This window comes from Bombus pascuorum, chromosome 11 (genome assembly GCF_905332965.1).
Source record: "Bombus pascuorum chromosome 11, iyBomPasc1.1, whole genome shotgun sequence".
NCBI lineage: Eukaryota > Metazoa > Arthropoda > Insecta > Hymenoptera > Apidae > Bombus > Bombus pascuorum.
Genome location: NC_083498.1, coordinates 2,439,930 through 2,460,652, shown reverse-complemented (window position 1 = coordinate 2,460,652; position 20,723 = coordinate 2,439,930). Strand labels below are relative to the sequence as shown.

Below are 20,723 nucleotides of genomic sequence, written 5' to 3'. Positions count from 1 at the left end.
ACATGCGATGTGACACAAGTCATGTGCATTAATTTGCGAACAATGATGATAAGCGAAAAAGTGCTTTTCACATACTGTTCTCCTAAATTTACCTTCAAGTGTAAGATTCTTCTTACACTAAATAAACTTGTGGCTAATGAAATTGAAAAGTTTACAAATAATAGACATGGATCAATTTGGCTTCTGGGAGCCTCATTTATCGGTCTATGATCATTTTTCTATGCGTCATTTATATTTTTATACCTGGTATCGGTGTCAAAGAAACATACTTTGAATAAGACGAACAATTTCTACTGATATTTAAATTAATATTTGAGTTAACAGATCAGCGATCATGTTCTTTTTCAGCCCAGCTGTGTACGTACAGTGGTTCCAAAACATATTGGTATTTATTGTAGCATTTACGTATTAATTAATTAGGTCCAATTATACCATATTTCGTATCATTTAGTACTACTAAAAATTTGATACTTCAAAAATCAAACGTGTAATACCTGATTAAAAAAGGGCTTCATTCAACAGTTTGCAGTCATTGTAGATTAGAATATTATGTTGTTTTCAGATACTAACTGACACTGATTATTTGTTACAAATTAATGAGACAGATAATATTACAATTTCTATCTCGCGTAGGTTCTACGAAGCAGCTGTATTCGAAAGATTTTAGAGACGGAGATGACATTTCACAGGGCACGCTGACTTGAAATGCTGTGTGCGCTGTCACGCGAACGATCAACAAGTTTCCTATTGAAGTGGAATTAAAAGTAAGGTATAATAAGATTCACGGAGAGAATCGATTTCCTGGAGTAGTTTCGAGTTGGTTTTCAAGCGGTTTCTCCTGGAAATTGTTTGGGATAAGTAGGGAACGATTTTCCTAGCCAGCGTATAACGAAGTTACCTTCGAAGGCATCGACGATTCGTTAAAAATCGCTAGTCGACTCGTCGACAAACGATAAAATTGCTAATTAATGTTATCGGGTTAGATCGATGGCGGAAAAACATTATGGTAATAATGAAATAAAATACGACTCTGGAGGAAAAATAATCCAGACAGCGCTGTGTCTATAACTTTCCCGCTTTATGTTTCGTCGATCAAAGCGGGATATCTCTATAAATATTTACGGATTGCAGCTTTTCAAAGTAATACGTGTAAGGTAGAAGATATAGATATGTGTTAAACTTATTATATAATGTAACATCTTGTAAAATGAAAAAGAACAAACGCTCGATGTTTTGAGCACTCAATTTTAATAAATAGAGACTAGAATAACGATCAAAATGCATTATACGAGTTCAGTAAAATATGTATAGTTAATCGAAGTTACGAAATAATTATTCTTCTAATTCTAACCACTTCATAATAGCGTACACGATCAATCAATATCAATTGTAACACAAAGATTTAAGTATCTGTCTCAAAACCACGTCCAGCGTGGCGCGCTGTCGTTTCGTCGTTCCGCTTCTCAACTTACTTTTCCAATTACCTTCGACTGCATTTTTATTTCGAATGTGTCGGACCATTTTCCGTCGAGTTACACAGGCCCTCGGTATTCGTTCTGTCCGCATGAATACACCTGCGGCCATATACATATATACACACGAGGAACCGCACGCTCGTTTGCTCGTCCGTTCGTTCGGAGAAACTTCTTCGAACTCCTTCAGATCTTTTCCACTGGTAAGCTGATGATCTTCTTCAGGTCGGGACTTCACGTCCGGTAGTTCTCGGAGGATGTATTCGAAGAATCTTCAGCAGGGAAATACGATACAACAACAAATGTAACGAAGTATAATTCCTCGATATATATATATTTATATTGTACAGGGCGATTCATAAATGCATGCCCATACATCGGCGGGTGAGTCTACACACTGAAGTAAATAAAAAGTATCGTATGAACCATACATAGGCCAATGTGATTAAATTCATGAGTTTAAACCTTCATGATGGTTGATGGATATCACGTCTTTTCATTTTTCAGGACCAATCGCGTAATACGTTGAACGTTACAACTCGCTTCTTCAGAGCAAACCCGAAATAGTTTCATGTTCTGCAGAAGAGAATCATAACGTACACGAAACATTGGCGTAAAAGTGTGACGCGTAACATGATGGATCATGAAAAACCGAAGGAGTAAGATATTTTCTTTCGTCGTCTATAATTTGAAAAGTATGAAACGTAGAACGCATGTACGTACGACATTTATTACTTGCTTAGTAAGTAGATTTATCCCCTGAACCCTTATTTCTGAGTCACCCTGTAGACACCGTGGCCTGGCGCACAATAGCAGATCAATGTTCCAAAGACTGGTGGATACAGTTTCAAAGAGTAATATAATTAGCAGAGGCGTACTCGAGCAAGCAAATACATCGGCCTGAGGAGTTTCTAGAGGATCCTATCGCTCTCCGCCACTGTGGACGTGATCTTTATGCTCCTCCATCGGTAACGAGGTTATTCAGCAACGGCGCCGGATCCATTGTTTACGTTCGTCGGGGCTGGTACGAATTTTCCTCCGGCCGCGGTAGAAACAAGCGCGGAACCGACGAGCGAATGGGACAATCGCTGGGATAACGCTTCGTTTCTATGCTCGTGTCGACCCGGCCCTACATAAAGGAACAATTTGTGTGACGTTTATACGCGCATCCTCCAACCAGGTGAGCGGAAAACGGATTTTGGAAAGAGACGGAACGACTGTTTCTCTCACCTAATATTCTTGTAGATTCAAGCGTGCTTCAATTAGCTCCGCGCGTTCGCGTACCATCAAGAATTAGTTATTGTGAACGAACCAACCTCTGTCCCGTCTGCCGCCTTCGAAAGGAGCTAAACAACTTGATTTACAAGTTTCGTTCCTCGCGTAGGGTAGTTAAGAACGCTGTTACGACGGAGTTATTAGCCCCGCACAGGATTTTACCTTGCACTGTGTCTTGTTTCTATGTTACATCACGTTTGAGACTTTATTTTCTCGTTGAATTCGATTCACGTCTTGAACACATTCGTTTCTTAATAGCTGACATATTTTGCATTTTCTATGTTTAACTTCCAATAGATACGTATGTAGTTATAAACGTCTGGAACAATTGAGATTAGATTTACATGGGATTATTTAATTTCTAATTTATTTATTTACAGCTTCTTTCAGTAGGTATACATTTTTATGACATTTACATGTCATAACTCAGTCTTCATAAATGTAATTCAAATTATGGTTTATGGATGGGGTTAAGTTATGGTTGTGTGTTCTTTTCACACGGTATACAGTTTTTATCTGTATGTCGCGAAATGGCACTTTAGGAGGAAAAGTTCATCTATATCGCTCAACGAAGTATTAGATTGTCCGATCTAGCATTTGTCTCATAAAAGAGGTCAGCGAACCATTACACCCGTAAATTTGGCAGTCAATCTTAATTTTCAAAAGAATGGCTCACAATACAGTATGTAAATTATCTAAATGAAGAAATTGCATTAGTTTTATTATCCACTTTTATTCTCCGTAAATGTTTTCACTACTCAATTACATTTATCTACTCTCAAAAATATTTTATAGAAATATATGTAAATATATTTTAATGTTAAAGAAGGAAGGATAATATAGAGTTATCGACCAACTAACATGTGGAGAAACACTAAATGGGAGTGACTTGTCGGTGTACAACATAAAATTAGAATATGAAATTCTAGCAATCTCTTTATGGATTAAATGTTGGCACGAGGGAAATCCAGGCTACAGCATAATAAAGTATAATAAAATTAGAGCTGGTGGCGGAACAAAGGTGAAATATGAAATGATGATGCATGAACATGTCGCATAAAAATAAAGAAGTTAGCCGCGTATCGCAATATTGCATAATTCTTTGTTCCATACAAAAAGAATTCACTATTCTTCATGTGACGGTGAAATAAATTTAAATTTGAAAAGCTGTTGCGTAAAAATGTTCGATAATTGTCAGAGAAATGTTCGTGAATATCAAATATAAATAGAAATTTACTTTGTGAAATAAAATGTAATTATTTAATATAACAAAAAGCGAAATAAAAGCTTGATAAAATTGAATACCACAGGCTGCAAAAACATATTGCAAAAATTATAAAAGAGAAAAGTAAATTAGTTTTCTTCAAAAATTCTAAAATTTTCTTTATATTATGTCAATTTACTAATTTTTGATCAGTGATCGCATCAAACTTGTAACTAAAATGCATTTTGAAATATTCGGATTTATCAACGGCAGGGATGATATTAACAGTTTCGAAAGAGATTCAGCCTGATAAATACCCTTATATTTGCATTATAATGGCCTTCGTAAATATCGCGAGTACCCTTTTGTTTGACTGAGTGTAATTTACGTAATTTCATTCGTAAATCGGGATTATCGAGCTGAAATGGCAACGATCGTTTGAAAATTTACATGGGTAAACTGTTCTGGTAGGGAGCACACAATAAAAATAAATTGTTGAAGATAATAATTGGAAAATATATCTGGTGGCGAGGAAGATAGATAGAGAGAGAAACGCATCAAAGAGACAATATTCGAAATTATGAACCGTAGAGACTGTTTGGGTCGGTAGTCACATAAAATGATAGAGATCGCTTCAAAACATTGTTATTAAATTTACTATTGAGAGGAATGCAATTCTCGTAACTGTAATGCAATCAGTGTTTCACGTGATGCGACAGAACGTGCTTTTTGCATCGTTCACAGTTCAACCCCAAAAGTCAAAATTTTGTTACATTACCGATAATGTTGGGCGACCAATAAGTTGCATCATGTGTGATGTGCTCTGGTTAAAAGAGATTAACGTGCGAAAATAACTTTCCGAGATAAACGTGTTGAAAATACTATTTTATTATCAAAATTTATCATTAAAATTTGTTATTAACCTTTTCACTCGGGTGTTGTCTCTAGAGAACACAAAGAGATTACTGGTGATTATGTGGCACGAAGTTACGCAAGCTCTAAATTGTTTAAAAATATATTCCTTCAAGTTTCGCCTTCACATTGTACTAAAAAACAAACAAGAAAATTAAAAATATGCTGAGTTCAAAGGATTAATTTATTATTAAAACAACTTACAAATAATTTGTAATTTTTGTTAGTTATTTATTAATTGTGCAGCCAATGATTACTACTCTAGGAAATTGGAATTGTCTCATTGAAGCAAAAAGTAGATATACTTTTGCCTATAAAAAAATATGGAAATGTCACAATCGCATTTTAATCTTTCGTTACCAGTCACTCACAGCGACTTACAAAATATTCTTAGCACTTTTAGAAATTCTTAAAATTATAATATATTCATTAAAAGATTCCATGGTAAGTGTTGGAATATGGACTTTCATTAGCCATTGTATGTAGGGCGAATCTACTTGGATTAAAGTTTGTGGTCTGGTCAACCACGTGCGTAACATTCGCTAGCGTCTACAATTCCATTGCTTATTCTATTAGAATATCAGAGGAGCCACGTACACTCCAAGTTAACGTCACTTTGCTTAGAACAGACAATATGGTAAGCCGGTAAGAACAAACCGGGACTAGCAGTCATCTTTATAATGCATAGAACGCAGACGTAACTCCTCTTAGTTATGTATGATTGAACATTTGCTTAACAAATACTACAACATTACTATGGGTCCGCTTAAGAGTAGATCCGATTCACGGCAGACTGTAATTTTATATACATAGTAATGCTGGGATCTAAGCGAGAAACGTAAAAGCCAATTATACTGGTTAAGTCTGACTATATATTTTTGGACGTTTGGAATTTGGAATATACAATTCCTCTATATTCCTCTATAATGACGGTCAAAGGAGAGATTAAAGTGTAAATGGGAAAAATGCTGTAATTTTACAAAACTGAATTATATAGTTACAAAGGAAATGAATGTTCAATATAATTGTATGTCTTATATCTTTGTGCATGTTTAACACAAATTTTACGTACTCTCATGTACACAAGTATAAATTTTGAACTTTCTTCTGTTCGTCACTCTACTTACAGTATGTTACAGTAATTGGACTTTTTCTACATTATGATGTTTAAGAAAAAATTAAGCAATATAAAGTAATATAGACTATAATATAATATTAACAGGAATATCGATTTATAATCAGTCGCGTTGGTCATCAAACAACAATTTCGCATATGCTTCGACACTCATACGTGAAACATTACGATGCGGTTATAAAATATTACGAAATGGGTACAAAAGTGCAGTTGGGACCAGAACAGGAATCGTACGTAAGTATACTTCCCCTGATATTCTTATCTTTTTCGGTGGCCATTCTGCTGTGATTTATTCGTTTTCCAGGGATTTATTCACGCATGCACATGACACGACAGGAGTGAGGGACCTGTTGCGACCGGCTTGCGGTCGAATTGCAAAAAGATTGAATCTGCTACGTAATATGCTGCAGCGTTCAGTAACATTGTATAAACCGACGTAATTTAACCGCTTTCGTTGGTCGAAATTAAAATTGGATTGTTCGTATTTTGTCGCGGTGTCTACGAATCTACAATATTTCCGTTATATTATGAATCATAACTTACGGTCTTTCATTTTCCGGAATAAATATAGGAATTGATATATTTCCTTACTTTAAATACAGACATAGTGATGTTTGCAATTATCATGATTATATTGGTCAAGTTTGTATAACATTTTGTATATTATAGTTTGTATAATATATATATAAAAATTACCTGTACTGAATATTCGGATGATTTTCTGGAGTCGCTGTATATTGAATAAATTTTCATTTATACAATGAGTCATAGCCAAAATTGTATACAGTATACAAAAGTATGTTTCATGTAACAAAAGACTCCGAGATGATATGGGTAAACATATGTTGTAAATGTGTCTATATTTACTGCGTAGTAATATCAAAAGAAGTGAATTTTTTTAAATATGAAAAATAAAGTTACCGCAATTCAGTTTGGAAAACATATCACAGCTAAGATCGTATAGATAAACAAAATTGTATTATTGTTTAGATTGAGAATTAATACTTTGATTTTGGTTGTAATTCATGGTATATTATATGAGAAGGTTACGTACGCTGTATGTACAGATTAATATTACAGAAAGAATACATGATATTTCATGTTACTCGCAATTAAATATGAATCCCCACTCAGCAATCAGCTGGTACAATAGCACACAGCAAACGTACACACGCACATACACGCAGCATTTTGAGAAAACACAATAAATTTTATATTCAATCGCGAGAAAATTGTACGTTTTAAGAATAACGTCGCCATCTTGAAAGTGACAGCGTCTAGCGTGATTGGGCATTTCTAATTATAGTGTCGCTACTAGCGGCGGGTGCATTTGAATTCAAATTTCAATGTGATTCAAAGTTTGTCAGTATTGTAATCATTATTTCACAGACTAATTATTTGCTGTATAACGCCAATGTATTTGTTGTAGTATTTACATACTAATTAACGAGATCCACGTATATTAAATTTTCTGTTATTCAGTAATACTTTCATATGATTATAATTTAATGCTATGAAAGTGTAACGTACAACCTTATTAAAAGACGCTTCATTGGAAAATAACAGTAAGCCAATATTTTTTGTAACTAGTGTATATAAAAATGAAAGTAGTTGATGGAACGTTAAATATTAATTAAAAAAGAATGACTACTATTAGTTGTGCACAATACCGTTAATTACTTTAACACTTAAACACAGATTGTACATGTAGTTTGAATATTAAAAATCTTCGTTTGAGTTTTCTGTATGTTCGAAACAGTGTAAGAACAATCCTGCTTGAGATGTTTTGTATTTCACGAGGTATTTTACGTTACAAGCCCCGAAGGCTCTTTCCAAAAATGATGAACTTGCAGCACTTGTCAACTCAAGCGCCGCCCCATCAGCCTGGTATCAATAATAAAATAACCGCTTGCGCGACTAATAATGTACGAAACAATCACGGAACGTGTATAAAGTTAGATTATCTTCGGGGTTAACGAAGTTTCACGCCTCGCTTCGTAACCGACGTAATTATCAGCGGGTCACGGATAGATACGCTCATTGAATATGCGCTGAGCCATGGATATTGTTTTTCCATGTTTTGTAGATACGCTTAGGTGATTTAAATAAATTTACTATTTCGAACAGTATTGAAGTTTCGTAGGATTCAGAGAAATTGACGATTTATTAATCGAGGAAGCTTAATGAGTCGTTATAACGCCGACATTGTGTAATTTCTTTTAAATGGGTTTGAGATCCTGCGAAATTCAATTTTCCAAAACTAAAATTTCGTACAATAATTGATTAGTAAATGATTATAATAAATCATTGATAAAATAATTGGAACTGAAACATATAACATTAGTTTATTGGCACTTGATTTATGAGTGCGATCTATAAATTCTAATTTAGGGGGAACAATAACATTTAAATGAGCGTTTAACTTAACTTCATTAACATTTAAATTAAGCCCAGAGCGCAAACACACATAATTTTTCCAACTAACGAGGCTTTCATTTTATCAAATTTAATTTATGTTTATATAAAATTTAATATGTTCTTTGAACTATTACTTCCACTGAACAAAATGTTTTTCCTTTAAAGCTCTCCTTTATTCTTCCTTCTATAATTACCGTAAGAGCACAGTCTTTACGGAACTTCTATCCAAGGCCATAGTCTACAACGAAGAAACTTACGTTTATCTTTTGATCCAATGTACGATCTAAAAAAGTACCTTCTATGCTTTCATAGTATAGGATATGCTGACATCTAGAGCAGCTTACAAGCATTTGCAGCGCAGGAACTTCAATTTTGTCATCCTTTGAACCACGGGAAACATTTACAAACTTTAGTCAAAGACTCGTTCAGATTAGACAAGTTATTTGAATATCTTTATTTCAGTAACTTGAAATCACTTTATCAGTGTAAACTTGTTATTTTTTATTTATGCATCTGATTAGCCCTTCTGAACGGTTTAATTGCTAATAATCAGTTGATGATAAGAATAAAAATAAGTAACAATAAGAAACGATAATAATTTTCGACTTCTAATTTAATATTCTTTGAATAGCCAAACCAGGAGCTGGCTTTAATGAATTTGGAGGGTGGAAAGCGGACTGAGATGATTGATTAGCCTAATTTTAAACTAGCCCTCTAGAAAAGTAGCGGAGAGCGAGAACGTGGTAGTATGCAGATAGGTGAGTGCCCACGTTGAGTACCAAAAAAAGGAAACGGCCCTGAATTTCGTACAAGTTGGTTGTAATTAGGGTACGTGGTGCTTCATTGTACAGAAAATTAAGATGATCGCGCTATGGTCATGTTTTAATGACAACCGTATGGGACCTTCTTGTTAATTAATTAAAAATTAAATGACTATGGTCCGAACTGTCAATAAATTAATTTGTTTCATTTGAGGATTATCGAATACTGTTTGCAAATTTTAGAAATATAAAGAAATATAGATCTTCACAGAAATGTAGAAATAAAATAGGAATATTCTTAATTTAAATAAAATTCACCTCATTTCTAAATAGCACAAGTTTTAGCTCTTTAATACATTTGTATTTCATATAACTTAATATTTTTCCAATTTAGTTATCAAATTATTGAAATAAGCGTGTCATAAACTTGCATTTCTGAGAAAAAATGTGTTGGTTGATTTCAATTGCACGGTGTCTTTCTATGTTTATAATTACACGAGGAATAAAACAAACGGTTAATATATGTTTTATGGTTAGAAACATGTATTCGTATTTTGTTTTCAGAACGAAAATTTTGCAATTTTCCTGTTTTCAGGCTATTTTCGTGGAAAATCATTTCCACACGAAATACAAGAAAAGCTTTGATAACAAACGCTTGAATAGCTGAATTTGAACTGTCGCATGCATCCGCACAATCACGCTTTTTTACCCTGTACGCTGCATATGACACAATAAAACTTCAGTCTTCGTGAACTTGAAGCTATCTACATACAAGTAGAACTATTCCACATTCTATATACAATAAAAATGAAATCGCAAATTAAGTTACGATACTACAAATTAAATGTAATTAAAACAGGTTGAAGTCTGTACTTTCGAGTAGTTGAAATTTAAAAATATTTTTTTGCTAGCAAAAGTTTTCGGTGTAGTTTAAATTGTGCGTCACTCATGTTCCTTTCGCAAAATATTTTTTTACTCCTTCACTGTGGAGCACGTCTACATTTGTAAATTGTGAAGATTTAATATTTTGAAATCCACAATATGGAAGGTGTGTATTAATCAACAGATAAATAATTAGATATATTCAGGCGAAATTCTTTTAAATATCGCAACATATGTTATTGCAGCATAGCATCATTTTAGTCTACATTGAAAGGATCAATAATATGTATCCCCACGTAAATATTATACATTACTGTTTAAAAGCAACGATTGAAAAAGTAGAAGGCAAACAAAGGCGACAAGCAGAATATCTTGGAATTGGTTCTAGTAGCGATAATTGATTTCTACGGGGACGAAGATGAAGTCGAGGAGAAAAGATGGTGATTCCATTACATTGGGACGATAGTTCGTTGTCGCTGTGGTCTTCGACTTGAAGTGGAAGGAAATTGAAAGGAAGAGAAACCCAGTATAAAGTATGCATTACGTCGGTAGCAATGGGGTAAATCGAATTGCACTTATCGACTTAAACCGGCGATCGAATGCCCAAGGGGTTGCGTGACTCCACCTTTGCCTTCCAAAGCGATTCTGGCACACACCTAAATGTCTACCTTGCGGAGATACTTCGCAGATTAATGTCAGCTATGCGAGACGACTGCGTGTACGCCACGATAAATGTGCAAGTACGCGTGATATCCAGCAAAACGTTTCTATCTTGAACTTTGTTCGGAATACCTAGCGTCCCTTGATTGCTCGAGCACGAGTTCCACCAGATCTAGAACCGAGAAGTTTAGCGTCCGATGCATCCAGACGATCGTTGCTACCCGCATTGGCGTTGTTTATTGGCTTAAAACGGAGTTACGAACCGAAGATGCCGATAACGAGCATTCAGGCTCCTAAGAAGTTCCCTTTCGATTTCGAGTTTTGCGTTTACTCCGCTAATTCCTCCCCGAGGATCGAGGCAAATAACGCGCGGAGATAGAATAATCTGTTGTAAGGACTTATGAAAAGAATTATCTTTGAATTGTGGAAATGCGTGGAAAGAGTACTGTTTGAGAGGAACGATTATTTATTTCAATCGACGCGATTATGAAAGTATCAAACTGTGCAATTTTACATGCCAGCGATATTCATTTTATCATATAATATACGAATGATACAGTATAATTTTGATATTGTTCGTTTTGCTAGATTTTTGGTATTTCAATTGCGAGTTTCGAGCAAAACTTTCAAACATATTTGGAATAAATTTTCATATGTGTAGAACGAATTATTTACTAAAATATTTCCAAATACACTGTGAATTTAAATAATATAAATTGTAGTCATATCACATAAATCATAGTTATTTTACAAGTGTCTACAACATACACTTATAAACACATCTGAAACATACTTTGCATTGTCAACGCCATTCCGGTGCTCTGCACTCTGATAATATATTTGCTTTTCCTTCCACACCGAATCTCTGCAAAATGTTTCACACGCTCTTTGCTTATCGTCATACACATCATCCGCTTCACGTACACTCTGCTCCTACGTAGCATGCATTTTTTCTTTCACACCCTCGCCACACATCCGTTACTCTACAGTGCTTTTCAGCATTCGCTTACATCTTCATTCTCATTCGCAACACCTACGAATTACAACATGAATAATACAAACCAGGTATATATCTCGGTTTTATTAACTTCGAAATGTCAAAGTGATTGAAATTGATGAATCAAACGTATATCAGACGAATGGATTTCAGGTTTCATTGAATGTACACCTCAATCCTTTTTTTTCTGTTTCCCTTTCGTTGTGATAAAATATTACAAATTCTTGTCGATATGTAATACCTTTGTATGTTTTTAATATGTATAAGAATTTGTTATTACGTCTTTTAAAAATAATGACTCGTCAATCACTTTGTGACAATTTATTTTTTTTTGTATCAGATTTATTATTACAGTTCTTTTTGTCTCTTTTTTTGTATTAAGAAACTGTAGTGATCTCTGTCTAAATATTATTATGTAAGAACCACATTATCTCTTCTACAAAGCTAAATATGCAATGTCCTTATATTTTTTATAAATGATAAGTATGTGCTTTGTATAGTATATACTAGGTTCATAGTACGATCGAGAACCAGTAACTTCACTTTGTTCAAATTTTTAAATCTTCAATAATGCTGTTTATTCGGTAAATTCAATAAATTCAATAAATCAATTGTGAGAACAGAACTAGAAGCTACAAAAAGAGATCTAGAAGAAAAGTAAAGAAAATCAATCGCAATAAGAAGTAACGCAAGGATCACGTTGGTGGAATGAATATGTTTGAAAGGTTGATCGTGTTGGCCCATAAAACTATTTATCGATAGTAGAAATTGAGAATAAATACGGAATTGACAAAGATAAAATTCGTAACTTTTACCTCAATCCACTGGTTGCATAATATTTTATAACACGAATAATTTTCTAATTTCGAGACAGACGGGAAGACAACAGTTTATGTTCCCTAGGTCGGTTAAATCTACTTACTATTTAATGTAATTAGAATCTAACTAGACATACCTATCTTGATACAGTGAGAACCAACAAGGTCTTGTCAATTACATAGCGACCGCCAAGCAACACTCCGATTACCAAATCAACGTGGATTTATCTCATTCAGTTGAGGTAGAGATAATAATTAGATTACCCATACTTGGTTGATACTGTAAGTTAAAGGCAAGTAAGTTTACGATACCAACAGTCAACATGTTAAAAATATTATTTCCATGGAAATTCCTACGCATGCATCTATGTTGTAACAAAATCGTCATAATTATTTATATATAATTATATATACGTGTCTTAATATTTATGTCATCTGAAGAATTTTACAGTATTCAGAATAAAAATAGTAATCAGAACTAAATATAACATAGTTGAGAATATTTTATACAATTATATATTTTTTTATATTTTATACAAGTTTATACAAGTGCACTGTATTAGTTGTCAGAAACTCTCAATAATCGTTTCTTGCTGGATATGACGTAGAGCCTGTATGAATGAAACCAGCCTAACTTGTTGTTAATTACTAATTACATAATCTTATCGCTGACTCGTTTGCTTTCTCCGAAATGTGCTTAAGATGACACCCTTGAGTGATAAAGTATAAGACTATGTTGATAATTGTCAGGCTATTATACAAATTAATCTGCAGCTCAATCGACGTCTCACAAAAGGTATTCAGGTGAAATTAATTAGAAAACATTATTGTAACATTTTTTCTGACATATTTCTTTTCATTTTACTAGGGAAATTTTGAAAATAAATATTAGGCGAGAAGTTCGCAGTTTCTTCTTGTTGCTCTACCCTATAGCAATTAATATGTCATAAATCCAAAAATTCGTCTGCTACAGTTGAAATCGATTGACATATTGTTAATGCTTTAAAAATTTTCAAATTGTTCATTAGTGAATTTTTATATATTTACGTGAAGTTTGAGATTAGTTTCTTGTAGAGTGAGGAGCTTTCATTGTTTTTTCTTCTTTTTTTTATCGAATTTGAAATTCGAGGGGAGCACGGTACTCCTAAAGAGGATTAATTTTGCGAATGTTATTTCAAAAAGAAAGTTAAGGGAAACTTCTTATACGAACTAAGTCACAACTCCTAACGTGAAACAACAAAGAGTAGGTAAAGCGTCTTAAAAGAAACAGATGAAGCGAACAGTCCCTGATTATCAAAAAACATATATTATAAATTACGTAAGCCTATAATAAGCATCCAAATGCGTTAACAAGTTTATAAAAATAATTTATTATTTATACCTTGAAGGACTAACTTTATCTTATTAAAAATTCCTGAGACTAATAAAGCTCGATGATGATATATTATTATCAGCAGAGATTGATAAATTATTCTTTCTGTCACGATTAATCATCTGCTTTTCTTTTCTACGTAAGAAATGCATTTACGTTAATATCTAACTCTTTAATTAATATGAAATAGAATAATTACTTACTGTATACTTTGTGAAATTTTTGCGCAATCATCGTTTTATTTCTAACATAAATCATCTTTTATCTTTATATGTACAAGTAACATGTTATGTATATGTATATGTTATGTATATGTTGTACATATTGTATAACATTTGTTGAGGTTATTAGATGAATGTGAATACAAAGGAACGCGTGGATAAATTGTAAGGTAGAAAATATATATTTTACAATACTAAAGAGTAAATACAAAGTTCGGAATATAATATGAGCTGATCCAGATCTGCACGCTAGGAGTGTTACCCTATGACTGAAAACCCTGGAGCCAACGTCGCCTATCTACTGTTTATGGTTTGCCTTCGATGCAGTCTTTTGTCTATAGGCTGTCGATGGCTTCAGTGCTTGAGAAAACTAAAGACCAGATGTAGAGTTTTCTTAGAGGTAATGACCACTTCAACAACATTTAACAATTTCAAATGGATTATAGAAATTTCATAATTGAGAGCGTTTGACCTACAAAATAAAACGATGAATTTTTTAATATTTTTTAATATTAGCTACGTGTGAATTGATAATTGTTACGGCTCGTAAGGAACTTCGTTTTTTTTATACTTTGAAGTCAACAAAAATGTCATAAAAATTTAACTATTTGACTAAACAATACTAAAATACATTGAGTATCCATGTATACTTATCTTCCATAAACTTATAGCACTTTTTCACTCAATTGATGTTTGACAAATAAGTACACGCACGTTACAGATACATCATATATTATACAAAATACAAAAAGTAACTTTATCCAATAAACTCAAAAAAGACTTACCGACTTTTGTATACTACGGTAATCAAAGGAAAGTTCCTAACTGCAGCATTAATTTCACTATTATTGTAATCCTATCGATATTCCTTTACTTGTTGTTAATTATATTTTCCAGTGAGTGTATAAAGTTTGAATAATTTACAGTATTTAGATAATGCAAGTTGGCCAAGTGAAACACCTGGTTTATATTCGTTCGGAAAAGCCGGGCTCACGGGCCGCCCTCGGCGCTGTATTCCATCGACTAGATTTTAACCTATCTAGTTTACAGTTCTGTAGGAGGAACGTATTGGTTCTACGTGAACTGGCGGCTCTAGGAGTGTTCTGCATTATTTATGTCCCGATGGTACATGCTCAGGAGCCGCATCCACAGCCAGCCTCACGTGGCTTACACAGATCACGTTAATGCTTCTGGAGGTATTGTCGTATTTTATGGAGAGCTGCGACTCGACTTTTCTTCATCGAGGAAGCCACACGGCGTCATGGCTTCTACTGATAAACGGCGTTCTCGATATCTTCACGATTTTGTTGCAAACGCCACGCGCGACACCATTTTTCCTGTTTCCTCGACCAGTCTCCTTCCTCAAATTTCTTTTTCTCTCTAAAACCGTGATTGGAGGTTTAGATGATCAGAAACTAGCTAACGGGATCTTAGGTCTGACATTCGTCACTATACACAGGCAAAAGGATGATTGGTAATATTGCTACTGTAATATTTTGATGTTTTAGACATCTCGTTTCGGCAATTGATTGCGGCTTCATTATGAATTTTCTATACTATAGTGTGTTATAACGTGTTACCAAACAGTATATTACGTAGAGCGTCTATATACATGTATTATTATACATGTGTCCTTTCTTTTTTAATTTCAAAGTGAGCTTGATTCTTATCAATTTCTTTCCACTCTAATCTTAAGAGCCTCAAACGTCCTGTAGATTTATTTAACCCTGACGATAATCCAAATACTTCTTGTTTGACAATCGCTGTACATATATTTGCATAGTTTTATTAATATCCCGTTTTAATGCATCGAGTATCGAAAATTACGTTTCAGTTTCAACACGACATTTACATATTTGTATGAATATAATATCGTGCTATCAATAAATTGACCATAGAATATTAAATTGACATATGATGGGACGAAACGAAAACGTTTACACGATATGTAGCACATCCAGGATCGGTTTCATCAGTTACAATTCCAATCATACATGGCTCGGACAACGACGACCTCCAGCCAAATGAGAACGTTCATTGAACATTCGTTGTTCTCCGTAAGTATCGCTGTTGGCATTTCAAGTCTTCTTGATTCTTCATTAAATCATTAGGTCAACAAATTTCGCATTCCGTCAAGCATCGCTTTAGGGCGATTGCTTCCCGGAATGTGTGTACCGATTTAAATTGCTGCACGAAAGCAGACCGATAATTAAAACGAAAATCTTTTTGAACTGGAATGTTAACTCCCTGCAGAGTTAATTGGATGGGCTCGTTGAATCGTTTGAGAAAGAAGCGGCGCGATAGAGGGTCGTGGGAACGATGAGTATATCCAAAGCGCAGAAACACTTCCGACAAAATTTCCATGCATTTGCCTGTCATAATATTTGATCTGCCGGTTCAATCTCTCGCTACGACTGCGGTGCTTCAACGTGGATGAATGTGCTCTGTGCACGAGGATAAAAAGCCAATAATGCATGCGGTAACGGTGACACACAATGAAGAGGAGAAACGAGGTTGGTTCGCTCGAAGCTTTCCGACCGCGTTCTTCCATCATCTTCGCTGTGGAATGAGAAAGGAGATAGACGAGAGAGAATGTAGGAATTTCATCGAGGGAAATAATTGGTCAGGCTTTTTTTTCATAAGTAACACTATCGCTTGTTATGGCCGTGTGTCCGTCCGTCCACTCGACACTTTGGTCTTTCATTCAAAATCAACGAGCGACATGTCGGCATAGTTTTTCACATACACACGTTTATTACAAACGCCGATAATTCGAACGATTTCGCGGAACGCCGTGGTCGTTTCCTCTGAGTTTGACGAACCGACGCGGTTCGCCACCGCTTTTTCACATTGTTATCGGGCTCTGTCGTTTGGATTCGCGCCACGGTCTGTTCGATCCCATTCTCCCTTGCCACCAGCGTGACCAAAAATTCGTGGTCTGTACGAGTATGTCTCCAACGCGACGAATGCCGGTGGATACGATTGCAGCGGTTCGTTTTGACCAACGTTTAAATTTTCTCCATCGGTCGACCATGGCCGCAGCCGGTTAGTAATGAATAACGATCAGAAAAACTTTCAAACGCGGTATTTCTATCGTTTATGAAATACCGCACTGGGAACGCAACACGCTGGATCTAGAAACGTAGTGAAGAAGAATTTTTAGATATTTCCCAATTTCTTTTCAGCCTTTTGATTGAAACTTTATTTTCAACGTTTAGTATCAATATTTCTTAGAACTTAATTATTGAATACATATGCAAATGTAGAATACTTAGGGGGTATGCAAGTAAAAAATAGGATAAATCTAGCAATTTTTTTCGCCTATAAGTATTTGATAAAGGATCAAGATTTTTATAGAATCGTCATATTGTAGATAATCTATTTTTGTTTAAGTACGCACGAAAATTTTTTACTTTCTACGTTCCACTCACATTTGCCGCTGAGTGCAAGCGAACAAGGTTCTGCTAGATATGAAGTCGGATAATTCTGTGCCATCCCACCATTTCGTAATCTTATATAATAAAAAAAATATGAACACAGTATTGAGATTATGCTTAAGATTCCCTATAAAAATATTGATCCTTTATAAAATACTTGTAGGCGAAAAATATTGTTAAATTTACCTTGTATTTTTGGGCATCCAGGCGTGCATACCTCCTTGAACTATTTCTTCTAGAATTGATTATAAATATTGATGAACAACATCAGCCGTGACTATAGTGTAGACTATAACTATGCGAATTTGGAACATCTGCTTTCAACGTTGCAACTTCTTTTTACGATTTATCTTCGTCGAACTAAACGAGCAAGCTAAAATTCTGGAGAAATTGTGATTACCATTTGAATGGTTTCTATTAAATTATCACTAAAAACGCTGTAGACGTGAACATAATCTGTTCAGTTACATGGCTGGTAGTTGGAAAATTTGTAACGCGTTTAAATATTAATGTAGCTGTATTTCAAACGTTTTCGCTTCGGAAGCGTCTGAAAAGCGGTTTTGCTGGCTGAGTCCGCTAAAGTGTTGGTGGACACTTCCAGGCGAAATGAATTTCATCCTGTAACTACTTCATACCGCGTAATGTTTCGTCTATATATATGTAGATTATTGCAAATAACTTTAGAATTGAAGTCTTAATAGATGTATTAAAATTGTTAATGGGCGTGATGTGATGTGAAATAAGCGTACAAGTGAATATCTGAAATAATTCTAGCAAAATGAACTGTTCCTTTTGTGTAAGTGAATAAATGTAGGATGTGGCTACGTATGACACGATTAAAAATTCCAAGTTAGACGAGAAAAATTCTTGTAGTATATCATTATGAAATTAGTTACTAAGATACTTTACATACATAAAAACTTCATCATCCTCTATCAATCCTTGCTTCGAATTCAAAATTATTCAATAAGCAAATAAAGTTCATTCATAGTAGCTGATTTAAGAAATATTTCCATTGTTCAAGGTTTTGGTGTCTGATTTTAAGTTCCTATTAAAACTCTTGTACAAGATTAGCTCTTAAAATTTTATATTCGTCCTATTTGACGTTATGTCGAAATGTACAAGCATAAGCCTCGTTAATATGAGTGTATCTTTTCCGATTCTACAGTCGGAGAAACACAAACATGAATATTTTACACCGGTAAAAGCGAGTTTCTAGCAGCGGTGCGCGGGTGGAAAACGGTGTTAATGGAAAACCGACATTCGCATCACATGAGTCAGTAATATCGCTACATCCGTGCACGTCATAAAGCTGAGGGGGAAAGCACACATCTCATAGCTTCCAATTTAATAAAACTCGAATTTTATATTTCCAATAAATGGCAGATCGGGAACTTCCAATCATCCTTTTACGGTTATAAAAACAAAACACCACTCTAGAAGTTACCAAATATTTTTCTGAAAATCTTTTTGGTATATTAGTCTACGACTACTTTACGAGAACATCGATAGAGATTGATCTTCCCGCGACCACGCGTTGAATCGAATTCATTTAAATCGAGGAAAAATTCTTAATACGTCTGGTAAATTCGAGATGTTGCGACTCGGATACGATCAGACTTTTCTTTTGCTTTCGTACGATTTGTACAACACGTTTCAATCGAAGCTTATTCTTTTTCCACTTTTATTGCTCAAGCTTTTTTCGATAGAAAATTTGTAAGAGTGTCCAGGCTTTGCACCGAATAGAAACAACTGTAAAGTATGTAAAAATATGTCACCGTTCGTATGTACATATTAATGCTTATATATATAATCAGGCTAAGTACTTCTTTCATAGCTTTTTAAACTTTCAACTTAAGCTTTTAAATCTTTGTTTAAAAAGATTAGCTTTGAAATCCTTTACAAGATTTTCATCGAATAAAATGAGAATGTAGAAGCTTAATTCAGATTTCATGGATATTGTTGAGAATGCTTAACATGATGAGTGGATTTTGTATTCAGATATTTCATCGTTGTCAAGGTGCACTAGTAAGCGTTTGTGCAATGGCAATTTTTTAAATGCTCCGCATTAAGCACGGTGACAATTTTTTTACTGCTTACAAGGTAAATGACACATGAACATCTCGTTTACATACGTCCTGTATACGTTTTTGTATAATAAACATCAACGAGATAAAAATTTTTCATTTAATTATTTAGAAAGCTTTCATTCAGCCTACATGATTGGAAAAATATTTTTTGCACGAGATGAAATCGGACACAGTTGCACTGAAAAGTATTAAAATCGATTCGAGAAAAAAGAAATTTAAATCCAATAAGGGTTTCAACAAATTTTTATTCGAATGTGTAAAAACATTTTTTATGTTATGCATTCCAGTTTTGCATTGCGAGTTACTGTTTATGCATTGTATAAAATAAACAAAATTTATTTACTTCGAATTTCCATTAACTACATCATATTTTTTTACATATTAAAAACAATTAATTTAATAACACTATTGTGGACAAATATATAGAGCAACGATCTTTCGGATACCGTAGTACAAATATTGACGAGAATGGCTCTATCTTTTGATACTTACGTCAGAAATTAATCATCATCCGGCGCTGTTATAAATTGAACCTGACAACTTTCTAACTTATTGATTTAAGCTGGCTAAAGAGTCTTTGAAATCTGATTGCTTCAGAAGTTGTTGATCCTGAACGAAGATTAACTAAAAGCTGATTGATGAGACCTGAATTGCTTGCACAGTTGCTATTTGTGGTTGACAACCGGTTAAGAATCGACCACTTGTTCTAAACTCCTATACAATTGTTTCGAAACCATTTGCTCTGTGTCATTTTCTAATTGTTATATTCTTGTTATACATAAAATAGAAAAATGACTCGTTCGTTGACTCACGATAAATCATCAATTTCACCAAATGTAAATTTCACGCGACTACTACAAAAATTCGTTCGTAAAGGTAAATCATTGTTTGTAAATTTATGAGGCACATACGTTCTAACAATAATTGATACTTAATTTGCAGGAGACTACACAAAGTAAATCTACGTGGGAAACCTCCTTAATTGATTACCATTGATTATAAATGTGATAATTGGTAAATCTGAATATATGAAATATATAAAACCCAAAGACAGTATATACATGAATTA

The 20,723-nt window shown here is 34.2% G+C and overlaps 1 protein-coding gene and 1 long non-coding RNA gene across 3 annotated transcripts in view; both read right to left on the bottom strand.

The window, feature by feature from the left end:
• Positions 1 to 20,723, bottom strand: part of LOC132911885 (suppressor of lurcher protein 1) — a 535,060-nt gene that overhangs the window by 150,043 nt on the left and 364,294 nt on the right. The window lies entirely within an intron of this gene.
• Positions 1,998 to 7,187, bottom strand: LOC132911893 (uncharacterized). Of its 2 annotated transcripts, XR_009659107.1 has the most exons (4): positions 7,088 to 7,187; positions 4,875 to 4,997; positions 2,703 to 3,066; positions 1,998 to 2,601 (listed from the first exon to the last, which is right to left on the bottom strand). It is a non-coding gene; the product is annotated as an uncharacterized LOC132911893 (long non-coding RNA). The 2 variants fall into 2 exon arrangements; XR_009659108.1 differs by lacking the exon at positions 4,875 to 4,997 and having other exon boundaries at positions 7,088 to 7,181.